This window comes from Sinohyriopsis cumingii, unplaced genomic scaffold, assembly GCF_028554795.1.
Source record: "Sinohyriopsis cumingii isolate HCF-2022 unplaced genomic scaffold, ASM2855479v2 utg002126l, whole genome shotgun sequence".
In the NCBI taxonomy this organism is placed as follows: domain Eukaryota; kingdom Metazoa; phylum Mollusca; class Bivalvia; order Unionida; family Unionidae; genus Sinohyriopsis; species Sinohyriopsis cumingii.
The window spans coordinates 212,715-218,714 of record NW_028316134.1 but is presented as its reverse complement, the minus strand read 5'-3'; the positions used below and the strand labels follow the sequence as shown (position 1 = coordinate 218,714).

The 6,000-nt window shown below is 40.0% G+C and overlaps 2 non-coding genes across 2 annotated transcripts; both read right to left on the bottom strand.

Annotated features, from left to right (window-relative positions):
- Positions 1-668: 668 nt before the first annotated feature.
- Trnai-uau (transfer RNA isoleucine (anticodon UAU)) lies at positions 669-758 on the bottom strand. Its single transcript is given in 2 exon segments — positions 669-704; positions 721-758. It is a non-coding gene; the product is annotated as a tRNA-Ile (tRNA).
- A 4,368-nt stretch (positions 759-5,126) lies between these two features.
- Trnai-uau (transfer RNA isoleucine (anticodon UAU)) lies at positions 5,127-5,216 on the bottom strand. Its single transcript is given in 2 exon segments — positions 5,127-5,162; positions 5,179-5,216. It is a non-coding gene; the product is annotated as a tRNA-Ile (tRNA).
- Between the last annotated feature and the right edge of the window lie 784 nt (positions 5,217-6,000).

The following is a 6,000-nucleotide window of genomic DNA, read 5'->3' as shown; positions in this document are numbered from 1 at the left end:
ATGGGCGCAGAGAGTAAGGAGGTAGATCCATAAGAAGCACAGTTTTGCACAGCATTAAATTAATCCTCCAAAGAAGACGATGCATGTTGTTCATCGTCAGTCGGGACTAAACGTGTGAGCACCTTTCTCTTCTACGACAGAAATGCCTTAAATGCTTCACTGATGCGGGCCACCAGTTTCTCTTCGTGGCATGTACTGTTAGAGAACTTGCAACCATCCATACTGGAAGTGTTCGATGTATCGGAAGGCATCTGACTCTTTGGGGTAGGCGAGTGGCCTCGAACCTCAGAGACCTCTCGTCCCTGGAAGAATAGTAAGACTACATTCGATGTATGCAGTTTTCAATATCTTTGCGAGCGTCCCTGCGCCTTCATTGTGCGTGATGTATTCAGGTTTATGTTTGATGTCTGATTCAAGTGTCAAAATATGCAGTAGCTAACCTCATTAAACACATACGAGGAATAGTAGCAATTTAAAATGACTAACTGAAATTAAAGGTTCAAAATGACTAGGTGATGCAAGGAAATTAAATGGAAAACACTCCTAATTAACCGATGCCTGTTGCCTTTCCCGATTACCCATGCAATATGCGAAATATATCATAATATGTAAAAAAAAATATATTGGCGTAATGATAGGTAATGGATTTTTTCATTAAAAATGATCGTTGCCCCGGGTGAGGATCGAACTCACAACCTCCGCATCGCCTAGGATACTGTCTATAAGTACGGCGCGCTAACCGATTGCGCCACCGGGGCTGACTGATTGATATTGCTTAACAAAATGTTACAGGAATAAATAAACATTGAAAAACAGGATCATCTCATTTGGATAGCTTACTATAGATTTTAACAACAATAGTTTCCTACCCCATCGCATCTTAGTGGCAGTTATCCTGTCGTATTAAGCATATAGATGCCTTACAGTTAAATATTTTATATAATAATTTCACTTATTGCTACGGTATGACGGATCATGGCATATCTCATGTAAATTGGATTTATGCACACAAAGAAATGACCTATAATAACACAGGAAAAAAGTCACTCCCAATATGTGAAACGAACCCCAAAGAAGAAAAAGAGAAACAGTGTCAAGACCAGGTCACAGCCCCACAAAATGAAAAGCCCACAGAAAAAGAAAAAGAAAAGTCCCAAGAAAAGACCACAGAAAACAGCTACTACCTACAAGAGAGGTGCTTCGAACAGGACGTATCCTTACATTCGCAAACCACGACCTGCAGCGACTGTGACCGAGTCTCCAGTAACCTCAGGTTCTTCCACTTCTCCGTTGTTGGTGATGCCTGCCAAACCCAATTTGACACCCGTTCTTCCTCAGTTGATGAAACAATGGAAACCCGAGTCTCCAAGAACTTCTCCAACGGTGACACCCTTCTCCTCTTTAGCTGCAGTAGCAGCTTTTGACAAAGTACCTGCCCCCAAAATCAAAGTCCAAGAGAGATTTGGCATGTTACAGAGTTTACTGGATTTGTCCAAGCAAAGACTGTCCTGATTTATTCCGTTGCGAATCCCTCCACGACGCGTGATGACTGTCATCAAGTTGACATGACATAAAGAAAATCAGTGGCTAAGCGTTCCAGTACAAAAAAGACCTGAGGCAAAGAATGGGAATCATTGTTTTTGTGATCCTGAAAACCCATAGATGTCACCCCAAGAAGCCATCCCTCTTCTATCCACAAAGGAAATAAAAGGAAAGTACTGACACCTCGTTTAGTCAAACATGGGGACATGTTGTCCGTCCTGTCCAAAGCTTCTCCACTCATGCGAAAGGATCTCATTCAAACCGCCTCCAAAGATTCCATCGATACCGTGTGCGAATGTTGTTTGAACGTCTTGAAAGATACGATACCTTTGTCTAAACACCAGAAGAATGCTTAGCCAAACATCGTCACGTTTGTCTCCAATTGGTCCAAAGAAAATATAAATTTATCAAAAGATGAAGATGTTGGTACAACGCGGAAGAATTTTGTCCCTCTTGTTAGGACCCTTGCTGAAAGGAGTATTGGGAACAATGCTGGGGGGACTGATGGGAGCAAGATAAAAAGGAACCAAGAAGATAAAAGGGACCTCTGGAGTCCAAAGATCTCAGACGAGACCGTTGAAATCGAGTGGAAGGACGAAAACAAGCTTTAGTGCCTTACGAAACGATGGATGGAATGCCATCGTTGGCAATTACAACGGACCCCATATTTGCCTCCCAATCATCCGAATTTGACCAAGACGTCCAAGTTACAACAGGAATTGCAATCGTTGATGGATCGTAACGATTTGTCTGAAACAGAAAAATCACTAAAGTACGGTCAACTCTTGCAACGAATACAACTCTTTCACCAGAAATCTTTAGACGAAACAGCTCTACCCACTCTGAAAGATTTTAAGACCTTGATGAATAATCCATCACCATCACCACCACCCACCACCACCCCAGTGGTCAAGACAGACGCAGCCCCACGAATGCCTGATGAAGAACAGGTACGAGAAGTTTTCAAGCACCGTCAGCAGCTCCCATTCCTAGCAAGATTGCAGCGTCCTTGTTGCCTCTTTCCCCCACACCCCAACGAGAAGAACTGAAAGCTTGCATTAAAAAGATGATGTCCACTCCTCATTCGACAGAAGTGAAAAAGAATGAGGAGAAACCAGAAGTGAAAATGAAAAGAAGACCAAAGCCATCTCATTAGCACCTTTCCTGCCACCACTACCACTGACTTCTAGGGTGTTTGTATCTGCTGTCAGGCTGCGAACTGACACATATTAGGCTTAATTTCTGTTGAATTACGACATGACGATATCTGACGTAATGAGAGAGATCATGAGGTTCGATCCCAGAGGAAAAAACTGCCAAATATCTACTTTGTCTCTTACTTATTTTAAAAGCAAAATATTTCCATACACCGATACAGTGAGCAAAGGAAGGAGACGGCCAGATTATGCTTGATGATCCGATAGAAGGCTGGGAGAGAGAGAGAGAGAGAAAGAGAGAGAGAGAGAGAGAGAGAGAGAGAGACAGGGAGAGAGAGAGAGACAGAGACATAGTGAGAGAGAGTGAGAGAGAAAGAAACGGAGAGAGAGAATATCTTTCTACTCTAACCTGTGACCGACGTTGAATTTGGAAGGACCGGCAAGCAACCAAGTTATGCAGGCATACTAGGCGAGAAGAGATTTCTATTATTGGTATGAACAGAATGGTTAATTATATTTTTAAAAACTTAGCAATTATTTCTAAGAAAGTGTATCATTCAAATGTCATGTTCGATTTCCTTTTGCTTTTATAATTGATTATATTCTTTTATTCTGCATTCTGAGGCTTGTTTTGTTTTATTCTATATCTCTGCTCAGGTCTCAATTTATTCTATTTCGTTTTTTATTTTATTATTTACTCGATCCGCGCAGTATCTCCGTGGTCTATCATCCTCTTGATAACAATAACCAAACCAACATGTAACAATGGGGTTGGTGCATAGGGTGATGATGTTATATATATATATATATATATATATATATATATATATATATATATATATATATATATATATATATATAAACCCATTATGAACAGCAAATAATATTGCTATTTACAAACAGTATGCAGTGCAAAGGCCAGCAATATTTTGTCAACCAGAAAATCCCTTCTATGCTGAGCCCAATACCATGCCGATGTAAGCTATAAACCTAAAATGGTTTAGAAAATCATTGTCTTAATTAACAAACTTGGATGCATGACGAGAGAAACAAAAATGAAAGAAAAAGAAAATTTGACACAAGAAAAGAAATTGAAACAATGTAAATAGATACTGCATATTGTGAGTAATTAGAATCAGTATTTTTATCAATTAATATACTATTTAGTTTGGATTTTACTCCATATTAAGTCATATTGTTGTATTGCTTTTTTAATTCTTGTTTGAATGGAAATTTTAAAGATATCAAATAATATCTGGAATATGTAAACAGTCTTAGAGTTTTTCTTTCTTTGAAATTCAGCATTTAAACCTCAACCCCTTCATAGTAAATATCGTAATAACCCTATTCTACTTTTATGAGCAAACAAAGTATTGTTTGTTATCCAACTTGGGACACACTACAATTCCGACAGTAAGGAAATAAAGGTTGATGAATACAGTCGTGGCACGCGCAATTAGATACACAAACGTCCGGAATGCAAAATTATGTTTCTTTAGAACATTCAATTTGTGTGGTAATGTGTGGGATCGTTTGCCATGAGCGGTTGCAAAACGAAGAATGAACTTTTCCATAGTTGGATATCTTAAATCGTGGTCACATGCAAGTCACGATAGGCAGAACACTTTGTTTTCTTCATCCACTTAAATAACAGATCGTGGATTTCCAACCTCGAAGGTGTTTGACAACAACAACGTCTAGTCAGTAGACTCATCTTGCTACATTTCTTTCCATGAGTTTGGCAGGAATATGGTATGAAATGGGCGCAGAGAGTAAGGAGGTAGATCCATAAGAAGCACAGTTTTGCACAGCATTAAATTAATCCTCCAAAGAAGACGATGCATGTTGTTCATCGTCAGTCGGGACTAAACGTGTGAGCACCTTTCTCTTCTACGACAGAAATGCCTTAAATGCTTCACTGATGCGGGCCACCAGTTTCTCTTCGTGGCATGTACTGTTAGAGAACTTGCAACCATCCATACTGGAAGTGTTCGATGTATCGGAAGGCATCTGACTCTTTGGGGTAGGCGAGTGGCCTCGAACCTCAGAGACCTCTCGTCCCTGGAAGAATAGTAAGACTACATTCGATGTATGCAGTTTTCAATATCTTTGCGAGCGTCCCTGCGCCTTCATTGTGCGTGATGTATTCAGGTTTATGTTTGATGTCTGATTCAAGTGTCAAAATATGCAGTAGCTAACCTCATTAAACACATACGAGGAATAGTAGCAATTTAAAATGACTAACTGAAATTAAAGGTTCAAAATGACTAGGTGATGCAAGGAAATTAAATGGAAAACACTCCTAATTAACCGATGCCTGTTGCCTTTCCCGATTACCCATGCAATATGCGAAATATATCATAATATGTAAAAAAAAATATATTGGCGTAATGATAGGTAATGGATTTTTTCATTAAAAATGATCGTTGCCCCGGGTGAGGATCGAACTCACAACCTCCGCATCGCCTAGGATACTGTCTATAAGTACGGCGCGCTAACCGATTGCGCCACCGGGGCTGACTGATTGATATTGCTTAACAAAATGTTACAGGAATAAATAAACATTGAAAAACAGGATCATCTCATTTGGATAGCTTACTATAGATTTTAACAACAATAGTTTCCTACCCCATCGCATCTTAGTGGCAGTTATCCTGTCGTATTAAGCATATAGATGCCTTACAGTTAAATATTTTATATAATAATTTCACTTATTGCTACGGTATGACGGATCATGGCATATCTCATGTAAATTGGATTTATGCACACAAAGAAATGACCTATAATAACACAGGAAAAAAGTCACTCCCAATATGTGAAACGAACCCCAAAGAAGAAAAAGAGAAACAGTGTCAAGACCAGGTCACAGCCCCACAAAATGAAAAGCCCACAGAAAAAGAAAAAGAAAAGTCCCAAGAAAAGACCACAGAAAACAGCTACTACCTACAAGAGAGGTGCTTCGAACAGGACGTATCCTTACATTCGCAAACCACGACCTGCAGCGACTGTGACCGAGTCTCCAGTAACCTCAGGTTCTTCCACTTCTCCGTTGTTGGTGATGCCTGCCAAACCCAATTTGACACCCGTTCTTCCTCAGTTGATGAAACAATGGAAACCCGAGTCTCCAAGAACTTCTCCAACGGTGACACCCTTCTCCTCTTTAGCTGCAGTAGCAGCTTTTGACAAAGTACCTGCCCCCAAAATCAAAGTCCAAGAGAGATTTGGCATGTTACAGAGTTTACTGGATTTGTCCAAGCAAAGACTGTCCTGATTTATTCCGTTGCGAATCCCTCCACGACGC